Consider the following 17,214-nt stretch of genomic DNA (forward strand, 5'->3'; position numbering starts at 1 on the left):
GCATCAGTTTCTGTTTTAGCATGAGGCAAGTCGTCCTTAAGAGACCATAAAAGCAAGCTATGGAATCGCTAACTACTGTGCCATACCAGGTACCACATCTGACTGCTGTGGAACATAAAAAGCACACATGGCACAGTGCACAATTCAACATCAACTCAGCAAAGACTGACATCACTCCATAGAAATTCTGGAACGCAGATCTGTGAAAACTGAACAGAAAAACATTCAGCATTTTCATTGGCATTTTGTGAAAGTTGCTGTCATGATGTTGAACTTCCTCCACTTTACAGCCAGAGAATATTGCCCTCTGAACAACGAGGAACAAGGTTTGTGGTGCTCTGTTCAGCTCTTTCCAGTTCTACAGCCTCTTCCAAAAGGCAATGGGACCAGTAGGCTGCATTCCTATGTACCATCTCCCTGCCCCCGTGTTCTTGAGAACTCCGCAACTCCAACAGAAGATACGATCATATTGAAATGCGTTTTGGCTTACCCCTAAAGTAACTTTGTCCATGTCTTTTATTGCAGCTCTTTCACCAGTAAGAAGATGCCGCCTGAGTTTTACCTTTGCAAAACCACCCACAGTTCAAAATACAGATGCTTAAAGTTGAGGGTGAATTCTTCTCTAATGTAACACTACAGGTAAAGCAGAGCACCTAGCATACACTGTGTGTAATGCTTTAATTAGAGGAAGAGGTCATCGGCACCATCAATTTCCAACTGGTTTCAAAAGTTCAAGTTTATACAAATGAAACCTGACTCAGAGAACTGACAAGAGCTGTCAATCTATTCTCAGATTAACTCTGGAGTGGTGAGACAGACTGTTAGGCGTGCTGTTTCTGTACAAAGATGACACTTACCCGTTCCAACTGTTCAATGCAATTCCCAGGACTTGAGAATTTCCTCGTAGCTGTTGACAGACATCCTGAAATGTGCATGAACTGAAGATCCTCCAAGCACGTGCAATGAGGAAGTGCCAGCAGTGTTCACATCCTCCTTAGGACATCTTCTTAGAGGCAGATCCAGCACTGCTCATCTCCTCACCAAGGTGCATCCCCCTCTCACCCGGCAACAACAAAACGCAGTGCATGAAGCTGACTTCCCTTGGGCTAACAATAAGTAACACCCCTCAGGGCTTTGTGCCACAGAGCAGTAGCAGGGCTGGACTACAGCTTTAGGAAGCAGTGGAAGCCTTTCCCTGTATGGTTACAGTGTCCCTGCACGCACCCCACAGCCAGAGCGGTGCAAGCTGAGCTGCCTTGCTGTTTCTTGCACTCATCCCAGTCTCTGCGAATGAAGACTCGGAATGCAGTCAAGGCATTGATTGAGCACGAGCGGGCCTTTATTCAATAGGAGAAAGGAGGGGGTGTGAGGTCTGAAGGAAAGGTGGGATTCATCCTCCCTTATCATCATGAGAGCGGCTCACAGCTCGTGCTGTTGCTTGGAGGCTGGGACTGGCGGTCTGATTCTATGTCCCCCTCCAAGAGGCTCGGCTTCTCCTCGGTGTTGCTGACCTGAGCCTGCATGGTGGTGCTGCTGTCGGGGCACTCGGGCTGTGCTTGGGCTGGGCTGTCCTGGGACCCCTGCACTGGGTCCCAATCCACGCTGGTGCCTGTGGTGTCTGGCAGGCTCAGGTCAGCAGCTTCCGGAGGGATGGGATGAACGAGGGCTTGTACAAGGATGACATTCTTCTCTTCATTGATGGTTCCATATGGAAGGCTATCGATTGAAATGCAGCACCCTGTGCTTCCTAGCAGCTCTGCGTTGATGGAAGCACAGGATGCGCTGTCGTAGCATGCCCTGCGTCTTCGGGACACACATGGGCTCGGGTCACCTAGGAAGGAGTAGATGCACAGCGGTTAGTGTCAAACGTTCACAAGATGAATCATGAAAGAGGTTCTTGACATCTGGCTACGTAGTGGTGGTGGGCAGAAGCAAATAGGCTTCTAGCAACAGTGTCACTGTCTTGACAGTGATCCTCGTGCAGGTCCAGCTCTTGTGTTGACAAGAGACTCATTTGGGAAAGACAGGGGTGAACCAAAGATGTCAGGCACGGGCTCGAATGCCAGAAGGAGGTACAAGCCCACTGAAAGCATGAATCCTACCTGTGCTGCTGACAAGCAGTGTTTTGAAAGCTGGATTTGCACCCTTACCTGCCAGGACCACGACTTCTTCTTCTGAGGGATCCCTGGCACTCAGCTGCAGTTGGCGTTCAGCCACAGGGGATGGTTTGCCCAGACAGAAACAGGAACGCCAACTGCCAGCTGGTGACTCCGTCCTCTTGCTGCGACAGCTTGGTCTGGAGAGAGAAAACAGAGCATGCTGTCAGTCGTGGTGCAGGGTGAGGGAAGAGCTGCTCTGAGCCCTTGCTGACAGTTGCCCGTTCCTGGCAAACCCACCCGACTAATGATGATAGGGGCTGGAAAGGGAAGTCCTCTTTACCTTTCAGATGGAAAATCAATGACCGTGTGGAAGTTCCTCATTACAGCTGCGGGGCCTTCCTCCACCTCAGTGTTGCTGCTCCGTGTCGCAGCAGGAGAGCTGCTCTGGCCTCTCCTCTCAGCCTGTGCCTCCTGCAGCGTGAGCAGCTTTGCAGATGGAGGAGACACCCACACAGACTTGGGCCCGTCCAAAGAACTGTGCCCTGCAAGGGGAAACCACAGGTAAGAGGGAGGATCAGAAAGCAGCCGCACAGCCATCCCAGTTCTGCATTTATCTCAGACTTGCTAATCCGAGGCACTGGAAGAAGAAGGGCTCAAAACATCTGAACAGCAGTGACGGTTTTCTCCATGTAAATTATGGGTTTGGACACTCTCAGGATCCAGGAACGGGGCACCATATTCTAATCTAAGCCCAGAAGCCTGCAGTCTCCTCAACAGCAAAAGCATTTTCAAAGATCTTGGAGAAGGCCTGGCTTGGATCAAGGTGTCAGATCAACATCAAGCTAATGGAGGAAGACGCTCACCTGCCCTCTCTCCCACGGCTGGCGTGGATTTGGAGGGGAAGAGGACGTCTGTGTGGCTGATGAGGAACTCCACAACATCTGACTGCATCTGCAGCTCCTTGCACGCAGCTTCTCCGCTGGCGCAGGCGGACTGGCTCTGCTGGGATCTGAAGAAAAGGCAGATCTTACAAGTCATTTCCCCAGGATCATTTCCCCCAGTCTGAATTTCTGTAGCCAAAAACTGACAAGTTGGGCTCTGGAGACTTCCGCAGTGGGCAATCAGCGATGCCACTGACGAAATTCTCCTTGATGATCAGGGACACAGCAGTCCCAGCTAAACAAGTGACTAGAAACTGTTGTCTAGAAATTGTGCCCCTGGGGTTGGGGGAGAGCAGAAGTAAGCATCGTGCTGAAAAAGAAGTTTACCTTAAGAGGTTTGGAGCCCACACTATCGCCAAGTTCTGAGCATGCATGTTGGTGATGGAGCAGTTCCCGGCCAGAGACGCCAAGTGTCTCATAAGGTATTCCAGCGTCCTGGAAAACAAGAGGGGCAGATGTTCAGCACCAAAAAGCAAGCCGTGCTGCAGCGCACAAAACAAACCTCACTTCATGCCGGTTGTTGTCATTGCTACCGTCCCTGAATATGAAGTAGGTAAAACATTCCCAATGCCACCACACTGCAGCACCAAGCCCCAGCACAGCACAGCCGCAGCCATCGGCTGCACCAACTGTGCCCCCGTACCAAGGAACTGACCCAATCAACCGACCCGACGCAGCCTTCAGCCGCTTCAGCGTGCACAGGCATGATGCTGCCAGCGTGAGGCAACACCTGGAATCGCATCATGGCCCTCTGAAAGGCAGCAGGGCTGAACACAGCAGACCGAGCGCAGCACTGACCTGTAGTGAGGAGCGGGCAGCTGCTGGATGGCATCCTGCATGCTGAGCAGCCGCTCCTCCTCCGTAGCAGCGCAAACAGCGTCCTGGAAAAAGGCAGGAAGGGATTCAGACACCAGGCGGGAATAGCAAAGGAAAGGGAATTCTTCCAAGCGTCGTGAATAGCTTAAAGAAGCACCTCCTGGCACCACCAAAAGTGGCATCAGCCTGAGGCAGGATGTGGCAAAGACATGCCTCATGGGGCTAACAGAAATAAGACCTCGGAGCTGGGGCACTGCTGCAACCATCAGCCAGGACGCCCAGGGGAGAGGTGAGTGTCATTTCCAAGACATTGCCCTGAGCTTACCGAGAACTTGGCATACAGCTGCTCGGTCAGCAGAGGGTTCGGGAGCTCCCTGAAGTACATCTTGCAGAGGGAGCTCACGCTGTGAATGTCTCGGACGCTGAGCTCGGGAACCTGCTCCAACTCAAACTCATGGCTGCAGAGAAGGACACAGGATTGGGCAGAGGGCTTTGAGAAAGAGGAAAGCAAGTCCAAAGCCACACAGAATACAGTCAAGAAAAGGAAGGGGTTCCTCTGAACGCCCGCAGCATGGCACGTGCCCCTGCTGACAGCTGTGTCAGTCGCAGCACTCTTACCGTAGGCGCTGGATCCTGGACGCCACGCCGGACAGGCGGTAGATCCCCTGCACCACGCCATGCTGCTCAATGAACTCGGCGCAGCTCTGCAGGACCTGGGGGACTACAGAACAAGAGCCAGCGGTTAGCTCAGCTTCTTCCTCACGTCCTGCTTCAGGCCGTGCTCTTCTCCCATCCCACCCAGTATTCCCTTTCATCTTCAGATGCCCAATGGAGGAAGATCTCAGCAATGGGCTGTTCCTTACCATCACGGCCAGAGCGGAGAAGGTGCTCCCCCAGGTCACACCCAAACACCCCTTCCTTCGCCGGCTCCGGCTGCTCCGATCTCTTGGGGCGGGCCTTCACCACGGAACGAAGGAGGGTGCTGAGCTTGCCCCGTTTCCTCGGCACTGCAAAGAAAGAAAACAAAGAATCCAGTTCATTTCAGGCTTGGATCGGTTGGACGAGGCCGAGCGTAACGCCTTCGACCGAGCACGGAACAACGGGAAGAACATTCCCAACAAGGACACGCAAGAACGGATTTTGCCCATCCCTGCAAGTGCCCGAGGCCAGGTCGGAAGGGGCCCCGGACAGCCTGCTCTCGTCTCCTGCTAAATGCGCAGGCTGGCCACCCAAACTGAGGCAGGGGCCTTGGAGCCTGAGGATGATCCTTTAGGCTCCTTCCAAGCCCAAGCCATTCCAGGAGGATTCCGTGACTTCCCCAAGCCCAATAATAAACACAGTGGGATTGGGACAGATCTCTGCGTGTTCCCATGGACCTTAATGCAGTCCTCTTGCTAAGCTTGCTCAACTCGAGCATTAACGAACCCCCTGAAAGCCACGATCTGACCCCATTTTACTAACCCGCATTGTCAAATGTAACATGTGTACCTGGCTTTGGCAATGTATCGACAAGGGACTCGGGAAGTTTTCCGCTGATGAGCTCCACGCACTCACCAGGGAAAAACCCAACCTGTAACAAGAACAAAAAGACAGGAGGGCATTAGCCCGTGCCCAGGGCCAAACGGAAGGTCCTCTGACAGCAACACAGGGCAACCGTTTGCGTCCAGAAGCCATCCTGTGCAGGCAGAGCAGCTCCAACCTGAGATTCCTGACTCTACTGAAGCTGTGCTCTCTAGTTGGAAGCGGGTGCCTACCTGAAAGCCACGCTTGCCTCTCCACCAGGGGCTCAGCTCCTTTGGTGGCATAGCGACAATGCTCACCATGTCTCCCACCTGCAAGAGATTGAAACGTCAATCCCAGCTTCAGCACAGCTGGCAGGAAAGCACAGCTCAAACAACTGCCTGCTTCTGCGCCGCAGAATATCCTAGAGCTTGACAACAATCGCACCAGTGCAGCCCCCAAGGCTTTTTTCCTTTCTAAAACTGAACTTGGAGGCAAAAGAGTCACACAACACACACAGTGCAGCTGTGCAGCAGGAAACAGGTCTTAAAGCAGCAGGCTCTCTGCCAAAGGCACAACGGGCATCAGTTAGCAGGGCTTCCTGAACACATCTGCACCCATCACGCACCGTGGTGTCTGCTGTTGCTCAGAGACCAGGCTCCCATACTGGGCTTGTGATCTGCTTGATCACAAGGTTCAAATGCCCAATCCAACCATACTGGAGAGATGGCTGAACTCCTCCCGGCCCAGCACAAGTCTAAGCTGGAACCGAACCTTCAAAGCTTCACCTCACGAGACATTCTGAAGGGCTCTGAGAAGATTCCTGAGGCGTTCACACCCTAGACTACTCTCCTGTGCCTGACAACAAGGAACGCCTGCAACTGCTTACCTCCAGGGAGAGCTCATCCGGCCCCTGGGCGACGTAGGTCTTGATAACATGGGCTGCCGCAATCGCTGGAACGTTAACAGATGACTCTGCACGCACCAGCTGCGGCTTCCGCATGTCATCAGCCTGCAAAACAGAGCACAGGCCGTGGTCAGCAGCTGAGGACAAACCAGGAGGATTTCAAGGGGAGGAGCACATCTGCAGAGAAAGCTGCAGGCAATGCGCTCCGTCCTGATCAGGAGCACTTCAGAAGGAGCTGCGCGTCTCATGACAGTCCTTTCTCTTCCTGGCGTGCAGTGCCAGGCCATGCCAAGATGCATCTCTCTCTACCCAGACTCATCAGCAATGGCACTGGCACAGACAGGTGGCCAGGCCCTTTTTGGCCCATTCTTTCCGGCAGGAGAGCACATCTGCGGCTCCCTCTGCTGGCTCAACACAGGGAACAAAGACCAGCCGGAGCTTCACACTGTACCTCCGTGCCCGCCACCTCAGGCTCACTGCTGATCTCACTGCACGCGATGCCCATCCCAGCAGGTGTGACAACCTGGAACAGAGCAGAAACACACTTCTGTTTATCTAGTCACACAGCACAGTATGGAGAGACTTCTGCAGCTGGAGGGCAGTGGAAAATCCCACCCGTGACCAGGGTCACATCTAAGCTGGATGAGGCTGTGTTACTAAACACGCTGCCACACGGCCTGCAAAACCATGCGGGGGGACAAAACACGGCACTTACCCGGCAGAGAGATCACCTCAAGCTATCTGCAGCAGTTCCTTGTCGCTTTGCTCAGATCTTCTGAGAGCAAAAGCTGCACCGAGGACGTGGGCAGAGGGTGGGGAGAGGAGAGAGAAAGAGCAGGTTAATGAGCAGGGCTAAGCCAGCCATGGAATAATGCACACGGCCCAACCGTCCCCATCCACATGCTGCAAGACATGCTGAGTCTCAGGCTACGTGATGCCTGTCTGCCCAGCAACTAGACGATGCTTCCACAACTGAGCAAAGGAGACAACGGAAGAAGCACGGGACGGGTGCCACCTTTACGGACACCCCCTTTGGAACGTGTCTACCGGGGGAAAATGACGTCTGATGCTCAAGAGTAAGCAATGCGGTGCTGGGAGCTCCGACAGCCAGCACTTCTCAACACCTCACTGCCCACCCGTCCATCCCACGCCGGCTCAGCTTACCTACAGGATGCTGCGCACGATGGTACTCAAACAAAGGCACTAAACGCACAAGAACAACAAGCCAACCAACCACTCCGAACTCCAACTCTCCCACAAAGGAACACAGAACGCACCGCTCCTCCCCTCAGTCCAGACGCTTATGACATCACCAACGGCCACCAGCCTGCTCCACCATGACCCCCCACAAGGGGGGGAGGCAAGACCACGGGGTCACATCTGATTTCAACAACATTCACCACACACTCCAGAACTCAGGCTGGGCTTGGAATTATGTCCTGGTGTGGCAGCGCAATGGGAGGTGTTTGGGCACAGCTGAAGAGCTGGCAGACACCTGTCGTTTCCAAAGGAGGGTGCCAGATTCACTCTCAGCACTCTTTTGCAGGGCTCTTAGGGATGCTTCAAACCCATTTTCACTGCCTACGTCATTTCTAGCAAGTCCAGCCGACAAATGCTTGCTTTGTCTGGGTAACGCCTCTGCGCATCTACGATCATGAATGAAAAATAAAATAAAGTGGGCACGCAACCCTATGAAACTTACCTCGCTGCTCTTCTTCTCAGCCAGACACCCAAGATGAGCATTGCATGTCCCTGCTCCTGAATGAAGACTCACCCAAATCTGTGATCCACCTCAGGGTCTAAAAGAAACACAGACAGAGATGATTAGAAGATCCTTTGCGCAGACGAAAGCGCAGGGTGCACGCATACTCTATTTAGCAAGAAATACTACTTGAGAATCCACAGACAGTTTTATGAGAGGTAGTAGGAAAGATGAACAGAAAGGAAATAGATTCATTAAAATAACCTAGTTAATCCTCTCCCCATCACAAAGGAAGCCTTCTGGGCACTGTTAGCAGCAGCTCCTACAACACCTTGCACCACAAATTGCGCCACATACATTTTCTTCCCACAGGCCCCTCGCCTCACTCGTTAATGTCAGATCCACTCAGGTTCAAATACGTGGATCAGAACAGCCATTCAGTTCTGCTGAGGCAGGAACCCACCGCCAGCATGTCCCCCAGTCCCATTCCCTGCTTTTCTCAGCCGGGGTGGGGAAATCAACAGCAACTGACATCACCTACCCAGACTTCTGCAAGGCCTTCCATTCGGTCTCACATCACAGCGAGAAGCGGGAGAGCTCTTGTGGCACAAAGCTCAGGGCTGGAGATATCAAGGCTGCCTCTTAGATGGTGCTTTCAAACAGCACGAGTAACTGGACATAGCACTTGAAACACAAGGGTAACGTGAAAAAGCCACCAGTTCCCATGGTGGGGCTGTTGGCAGAGACAACAGCTGCGTGCTTTCCAGCAGTGTGATGCTCACCCAACAAAGCGCTCAGCCAGCAAACGCGTCCAGCGTCTGAGCACCCATTTGGAGATGGTTTTCTTAACATCCAAGCTGAATCTCCCCTCATACAACCTGAGGCCGTTCCCTCCACTCCTGTCACTAGTTACATGGGAGAAGAGCAGGACAACCCTCACCTCCACATAACCTCTCTTCTGTTAGTCACAGAGAATGATAAGGTGTTCCGTGAGCCTCCTCTTATCCAGACTAAATAATCCCAGTTCCTTAAGAAGCTCCCCATAAGACTTGTGCTCTAGACACCTCACAGCTTCACTGGTCTCCTCTGGACACATCTCAGGATTTCATTGCAGTGAGGGGCCCAGAGCAGAACACAGAACTCAAGGTGAGGACTCACCAGTGCCGAGTACAGGGGCATGATGGATTCCCTGCTCCTGCTGGCTCCAGCCTTCTGCATTCCTATTCCAATCCAAACCATTCCTGCTGTGGTAGGACTTGAATCCTCATTTGGGGCTGCAGCTCAACAGGTCAACACATCAGAAATAACACAGCGTGCCACTGGAAGACGTGTCTCAAAGCCCAGAAAATCCAGCTCTCTGACCTAGGCACAACTCACCAACCAAGAGCCAGGCCTTGACAACTTGGCTGATCTGAGCACGTGGGAGGGGGCCAGACAGGGGACCACAAGTGTCCATTTCCATTGCAGCTCCCTGTAGAGAACAGCACCAATCAGCAGGCGTGAAGGAATTCATTCACAAGCTGCACAATGAGTCTGTTCTTTATGTAAAAAAAACCAAACACACACATAGATTCCTGACCAAAAAAGGTGGGAGTTAATAACGACCAAAGAGGTTCCTGTTCCTACGCCTCATCCTCACCCAACTCTGGGATGATGCCCACAGGCTTCAAGTCAGGTCTCAAATCCATTGGACTCCCGTCACAGAACTCTATCAAAAAGGATGCCACACATGTGACACTTACATACGTTTTGCACCAGAAGCAGCGCTGCCAGCAGGAGCAGAGAAGTGACTGTCCCCCTGTACTCGGCACTGGTGCGGCTGCAACTCAAGTTCTGTTTCCAGGATTGGACCCCTCACTGCAAGAAAGACACTGAGGCTTTGGAACGTGTTCAAAGAAGGGCAACAAAGCTGGTGAGGGCTCTGGAGCACAATGGGGCCATATGAGGAGAGGCTGCAGGAGCTGGGAATGCTCAGCCTGGAGAAGAGATGGCTCAGGGGAGACCTTCTTGCTCCATATAACTTCCTGAAGGGAGGTTGTAGTGAGCTGGGGGACGGCCTCTTCTCTCGTGTTGTTATTGATAGGACCAGAGGGAATGGTGTCAAGCTGCGGCAGGGGAGATTCAGGCTGGACATTTGGAAACATGACTTCTCAGAAAGGGTGGCCAGGCACTGGAATGGACTGCCCAGGGAGGTGGTGGAGTCAACGACCCTGGGGGCGTTCAAGGAACGACTGGATGTTGTGTTGAGGGACGTGCTTTAGTGGGAGCTATTGGTCATTGAAGAATGGTTGGACTGGATGATCTTTTAGGTCTTTCCCAACCCTGGTGATTCTACGACTCCATGATTCATATGCTAAGAAGCAAGCAGAGGCACTTTTCTTAAATCTTTCAATAGAGAGAAGAGTTGATATCCACTTCTCCCAACAACACAAACACGGTACCAGCTTTCCAAGCCCACCCGCCATACAGTAGGCGGACAACGCACACGTAAAGGAGCACGCACAACCCCTCTGGCATAACTCGAGTCCCCCAACCCACCTTCAGATCTCTTGTGGATTTCTCGTGTTTTACACCGATGCAGCCTCGCTGCAGCTCCATGGGTGTCACACAAGGCCTGCAGGACCTCTTCCTCTGCAAACCGCAACCACAGGCCTTGGCTCCTGAGGATTGCCACCTGCCCTCCTGAGCAAAAACAAGAACTAAGAACAAGAGCAAAGCACACTGCCCTGGCCTGGCCCAAGCCCCTGTCCTACCAGACAGACCCTGGGATGAAAATTGCTCCACACACCCTGTCTGGACACCTGCACACAAGGAGTTGATCAGATCCATCCCCAAGCAAGCACCTAGCCTCCCCAGGAAGCTCTTTGCCATCAGCTCCGTCATCGCCCTTCCTTTCCTCCACACCTCAATCCCAAAGTGGTTTCCACATCTGCCAGCAGGTGTTACCTCCCACCTTCTCATCGCGCAGTGCTTCCACAGCACCCAATTTGCTTCCGGGGCCCTCCTTCGCTTCACTACGCTAACACTCATGATTCAAATTACACTGACGTTCCAGGTGAGAACTGTACCTAACATTCCTCCTTCTACAAGCAAACAGGCCCAACACATGGTAGTAGAAATGCTTGCATCCAAAAGAAACAGAGATGGCACGGCACGACAGACGTACTCGGTGTGCACGTTTGAAGCCATTCGAGAACCAAGTCATTCTTCCTGCAAAACCCCTGACTTCTGTTAAATGCTGAATGGTCACAACAACACCTGTTTCCATCAGCTGCCACCATCCAAAACAGCCAGCCTTCCTGCGGTCACCAGGCCCAAACATCCCTTTTGCTCTGCGCCTGATTCCTGCAAGAGAGATGGGAGCTCGGCACGCACACCATCCCTCCAACACCCCAGCCCAGCAGCAAGGGATCACAGCACTGGCACAGCTGAAACAAAAAGGGTGCGCGAGTTTCCTGGTAGCACTCAGTGTGAACAAATCTACCACTGAGCAACACCGTGAGCCCCCACTCACCTCAGCACAGGTCAACCTGTAACCCCAGCCTTCCCCTATCCACGTGCACACGCACACCTGTGTGCCACCCTGCCTGCTTTGCACACCCTCATGCACGCACCGCATCTTCTGCCCTCCTTTGCATTCACAGACGTGTGCAAACCATCCCTGGGAACACGGACGTGCCTACACCTACCACAAACATCCCTTTGTCTGCACCTGTGTGCAACCCAACTCCTCAGCACACGCACTCGTTTGTGCCACCCTGTCCACGCACTCACCACGTGCCCTCCAGCATCACTGCTGCCTCGCTACAAGAAAGTCATTGAGGCACTGGAACTTGTCCATGGAAGTCTGTTTCTCCAGCAGCTCCCATTCATCATCAGCTCCCATTCTGAACTCCACTGTGCAAAACAGCAAAACTTCTCCTGCAAATGGCTGCAGTCACCAAAGCTCAGCCCACTGTCCAGGTACTAGCCTTCTCCCTTCTGTTTTCCACATTAGCCCATCTTTTTGCTCCCCAAAATGGAACTGCACTTCAACAGCCAAAACACAAACTAATACATCACTTTGCACTGCTCCTTCCCGCACCCCCAAACGAATGGTTACCTGACATCCCCTACAGCACAGCACCTGCTCAGAAGTAACATTCAAACTCTATTCTTTCCTACTTCTTAATAGAGGACGGGAAAAACTCACTTCTGCATGGCGGTAAGGACAGTCTGTCCCCATCACATCCCTCTGTCTGCTAAAGGTGCAACTGGATCTCTTGCGGCCTGCTGGCTGCTGCTCACAAACGCAGGGAACTGCACCACACTGATTCTAAAGAGAGAAAGGAAGAAACGGGGGTGGGAAGGGGCACCCATGGTTTGCAGAGATGCTCCAGATTGTGCCGGAGATGGAATATCAGAGTGCTGGGACATTGTTTATCACTAAGGAAAACACTTGGAAGCATATTCAGTCTGCATAAGCTGTAATTCCTGGGCACAGTTAGCTTGCCTATGGCTCAGCTGGAGGAGGCGGGTGCTCTCAGACACCTGCTCAGGGGGTTCAGCTGAGACACTTGCACAATGCTGGGATCATTCTGATGGAAGCTATGTCTTCAGACACCGTGGTTCAATCCATCCAGAATTATCATGCAGAGCCTTAGCTCTTGAACAGCACTTCTTCCCCACCCTTCACTACTCCAAGCAGCTCCAACAAACTTCTCAGAAGAAACACAGGGCAGCAGAGACCTGGCAGACCATAACCAAGTGCAGCCTGCACTTGGGAGGGCAGTGCCCACTCCTTGCTTCCGCCCTGCTCCAGCAGGTTAAGGAGTCTGAGCCTCACTGTCCTTTTACAGCTGAAGACTTTCAGCACCTCATGCCAACATTTCTCACTAAGATACACCCAAGGCATTGAATTCTCTTCTCACTACCTCCTCCCAGTCCTCCCCTAGGAACAGAAAACACTAAGATTCTACAGCAAACGCATCTACACTGCAAGAGCACACTGAACCACCTGCAACAGTGAAACACGGTTTTCTAGAGTGGCTTTGAAAACACACCTTTCGACAGCTGTCTCCCTGTAGCCAAAAGGAAACTGAGCAGGAAAAGAAGAGTCCAGCCTGAAACACGCCCGTGCTACTAGCCCAGGTTTTTCACGGTGAATGCAGAATCCATCCTGTTCTTGAGGTAACAAATGACCAGTGGGTCTCCCCTTGCTCCACCCCTTCTCCTTAAAAGAGAGAACAAGAAAGAGAAAACAAGCAGAAGAAACCCAGGCGTACCTTTCCACACACAGAGCAGAAATTGGAACAGCAGCTGTCTCCTTCCTGAGACATGGTGGGGAGCATCCCAAAGAAAGCCCAGGTTCTTTGCTTCTCTCCACAGGGACTTCAAGCACTCCTGGCAAGAGCTGGTTTTGTTCTTTCTTCAACTGCTTCCATCACCAAAATCTCCTTTTGAAAAGGAACCCTAAAGAAAGAATCAGCAAATGAAAAATAATGAGCAATAACCACTTTCCCAGCTTTCTTCTGACACGCAATTTAGACTCTCGACTAGGGCAAGGTCTTAAAATCAGCTGCTTACAAGAGCTGTCCCCACATATATCCAGCTTCTGCACAGCTGCCATTATTTCGGACAGCGAGTGTAATCACAGAACCATAGAACGGCCCGGGTTGGAGGGGACCTCAAGGATCATGAAGATCAATCACCTCCCTGTCCCTGCTGGCCATCCCCTCTTCTGATGCAGCCCAGGGTACCATTTGCTCTCTGAGCTGCAAGAGCACGCTGATGGCTCACGTTCTCTTCTTCATCCACCAGGACCCCCAGGTCCTTCTCTGCGGGGCTTCTCTTAAGGACCGCTCCTCCCAGTCTGTAGGAATGCCTGGGATTCCTCCAGCCCAAGTGCAAAACCTTGCACTTTGCTGTGTTGAACCTCATTAGATTCACCTAGGCCAACCTCTCGGGCGAGGTCCCTCTGAATGGCATCCCTTCCTTCCGCTGTGTCAGACGCACCCTCAGCAAACAGCAGAGGGTGCACTCGATTGCATCATTGGTGTCCCTGATAACGATGTAAAAAAGCACTGGTCCCAAGACAGACTCCTGGATGACACCACTTGTTATCGGCCTCCACCTGGACACAGAACCATGAATCACCACCCTCTGTCTGTGGCCTTTCAACCAATACCTTCTCCACCAGGTGGTCCACCTGTCAAATCCACGTCCCTCCAATTTAGAGAGAAGGATGTGGTGGAGGGCCATGTCAAAGATCTTGCTCAAGTCCAGGTCAATGACATCTGTTTCCTTCCTTTTGTCCACAAATGCCGCCACTCCATCGTAGAAGGCCGCCAGACTGGTTAGGCATGGCCTTCCCCTGGGAAAGCCACACTGGCTGTCTTTGATCACATGCTCATTCCTGATGTGATCAAGCATGTCTTTCAGGTGGATCTGTTCCTCACCATCTTCATAGCAGTCATACATTTGAATCAAATCATTGGTGTTGCTCTCACGAAGAAAACCTCTTTGTCTTCTACTCCTGCTGCAGCTGCAATGGCTGCACCAGCATGATGCACGTGTTGGACAAACCTCCAGCTCTGGCCTAGCCATGCACAGCAGCAGTCCGTCCCCCTCCCAGCTCACTCACCACTGTGCTGCTGTGCCACAAACTCGGTGCAGCAGCGAGAGCAGGCAGCACCCATCACCCTCCTCCAACTCTCACTGCCAGCTGGGATGAGGACTGACACAGCGTGCACACCCCAGCCAGGCTTTTCTGCTGAGACACCTCCCAGCAACCACCCAGCACCAAACCCAGCTCACCTCTTAGTTCTGCTCAGCCTAAGCTGCGCCCAGCTCACGTGCACACCGCAGCAGTGCTTCTGACAGGCTCTCACAGGGTGGTCTTTAGCAAGGGGGTCCAAAGCTCTGTCTCCACGTGCAGCACGCTCAGGAGAGCAACAGCTTTGCTCACCAGCTGTGGGACAAATGATCCCACACCAGCAATGACTGCAACCTTAAGCAAAGGGAGAGGCCGCCTCCTAGATCCAAATTTTAAGAAACCAACACCCAAGAGGTGTCATCTGACGTCAAATATCAGAGAAATTAAGATGACTCTTCTGCATCCAGCTTGGATCACTCCCTCACTCAGGCACACCACGATCAGATCAAGGACATGCTGCCTCTGGGCTGCCTTCAGCTTAGAGACCATAAGGGTTTGGGCTTCCAAACACTCAGCAAGCGTTTGGATGAGCCAGCTTCCTGCTGGGGAGCCCCCTGCATCACTGCTGCCCGACACAAAAGCTGCCTCCTTGGTTCCCAGCCTTACCTTCTCATGCCGTTCATCCTGCTCTGCAGCTCCTGCTCTGAATAGTCTTCTTATGTTCCCACGGGGCAGGTAGAAAATGAAGACACGGCCCCTGCCACCAAGGTCAGCTCTGCAGCACACATGACCTCAGGAGCACTTGGCTACTCATGCAAACTGCGTAGTGCAAGGAAGATTGTTGCCTGTTGCACTTCTTCTTCTCCTGGCTCAGAAAGTAGCTTTCCTACGTACTAAATGGGAAAAGAATAGTAATAATTAAAAAAAAGAAAACAAAAGCCTGACACAAAACAGACGTGATTGTTACTGTGGAATTCAGGAGGGCGTGGGATTTGCCCTCTATATGAAGAAGCTGACTGCTAAGGACTAAGAACAGCCATGATCACATGGAGAACTTGCGGGTCAAATTAATGGCTGAACCAATTGTGGGCTTCTGGAGGTGAGGGTCTGCTCCACACTGCCCGGTGAAGAGAGTCTGTTGATGGGCCCTGCTTACTGCAGCTACCAGAAGCACCGCGCTTACAACTCACCAACCAAGAGCCAGGCCTTGACAACTAGGCTGATCTGAGTACGTGGGAGGGAGCCAGACAGGGGACCACAAGTGTCCATTTCCACTGCAGCTCCCTGTAGAGAACAGCACCAATCAGCAGGCCTGAACAAACTTATTCACAGGCTTTGCACTGAGTCTTTTCTTCATAGAAAAAGTCACAGCGATTCCTGTTCAAAAAATGGGGGTGTTAATATGTACCAAGAAAGTTCCTGTTCCTATGCCTCATCCTCTCACCCCAACTTTCCTTGCCTCATCCCCAACTCCTGGATGATATCCACAAGGTTAATGGCAGGTCTCAAACCCATAGGACTCCTTTCACAATGCTCCATCAGAAAGGATGTTACACTTGTTCTATACACTCAAGCGGACTGAGCATCCGTATCTCAGTCACTTAAAACACACAGAAGCATCCAAAGCCAGAGCACACACATCCCTTCCTGTGGTACTGGAGCCCACAGCTCTCCTTCACACCTCTGTCGAGTTTCGGTGTTTTACACCCATGCAGCCTCGCTACGGTTCCATGGGTGTCACCCAAGACCTGCAGGACCTCTTTCTCCGCAAACCCCACCTGCAGGCACTAGCTCATGAGGTTCACCACCTGCCCTCCTGCGCAAGAACAAGCATTAAGAACGAGAGCAAAGTGCACCGGATCCAACCTGGCCTGCTCTGACCCTCAGTCCCGCCACGGATGCAGACTCATCCTCAGAGCCAGGCTGGACATCAACACATGCATCATTCTTCAAACACCCCATCCCAGCAGCAAGGGATCAAAGCGCTGGGACAGCAGAAACAAAAATGCTGTGAGAGTTTCCTGTTGGCACTGTACATGAACAAATCTACTGCTGAGCAACAGGATGGGAGACAAACAGCAGAAAACAACCAACCTGCAGAACTAACTCGTTTGGGGTTGGCCCAGATGTTTGCATGCTCCCTTTCCACGGCCCAGGCCAAGCGTGCTGAGCTGCTCCTCATTTGCACAGGGGGAGAACGCTGCAGATGGGATGTGGTGGCTATGCACACCATGCCTTTCTCCTGCTTTTCCTCTCTCCATCTTCCATTAGCAAACAGCATCTCCAAGCTTTCCTTCCTGAAAAAATCACTGGTAAAAAAAAGAACTGGCAAGCTTGCTTTTAAAAATGCCGTGTTTATACAGCTTGATGCTTTAAAGCAGAAGCTCACCTAGCAATGACCTACGTCAGACAAGCCTGCAGAGAAGTTATTTCTCTCTGCCGGCAGGCTTTGCACACATTCGCAAGTGCGACAGTCTGCCCAGATCTCAGCACAACTTTACTAATGGCTGAAATCCAGTTTATGCCCACCGCGTTTTTCTCTCTTCTGAAACACTGTACTGCTGCAAGAAGCAATGATGCAAGTACAGAATCACAGAATTAGAGCTAGAAGGGAC

This window comes from Excalfactoria chinensis, chromosome Z, assembly GCF_039878825.1.
Source record: "Excalfactoria chinensis isolate bCotChi1 chromosome Z, bCotChi1.hap2, whole genome shotgun sequence".
NCBI lineage: Eukaryota > Metazoa > Chordata > Aves > Galliformes > Phasianidae > Excalfactoria > Excalfactoria chinensis.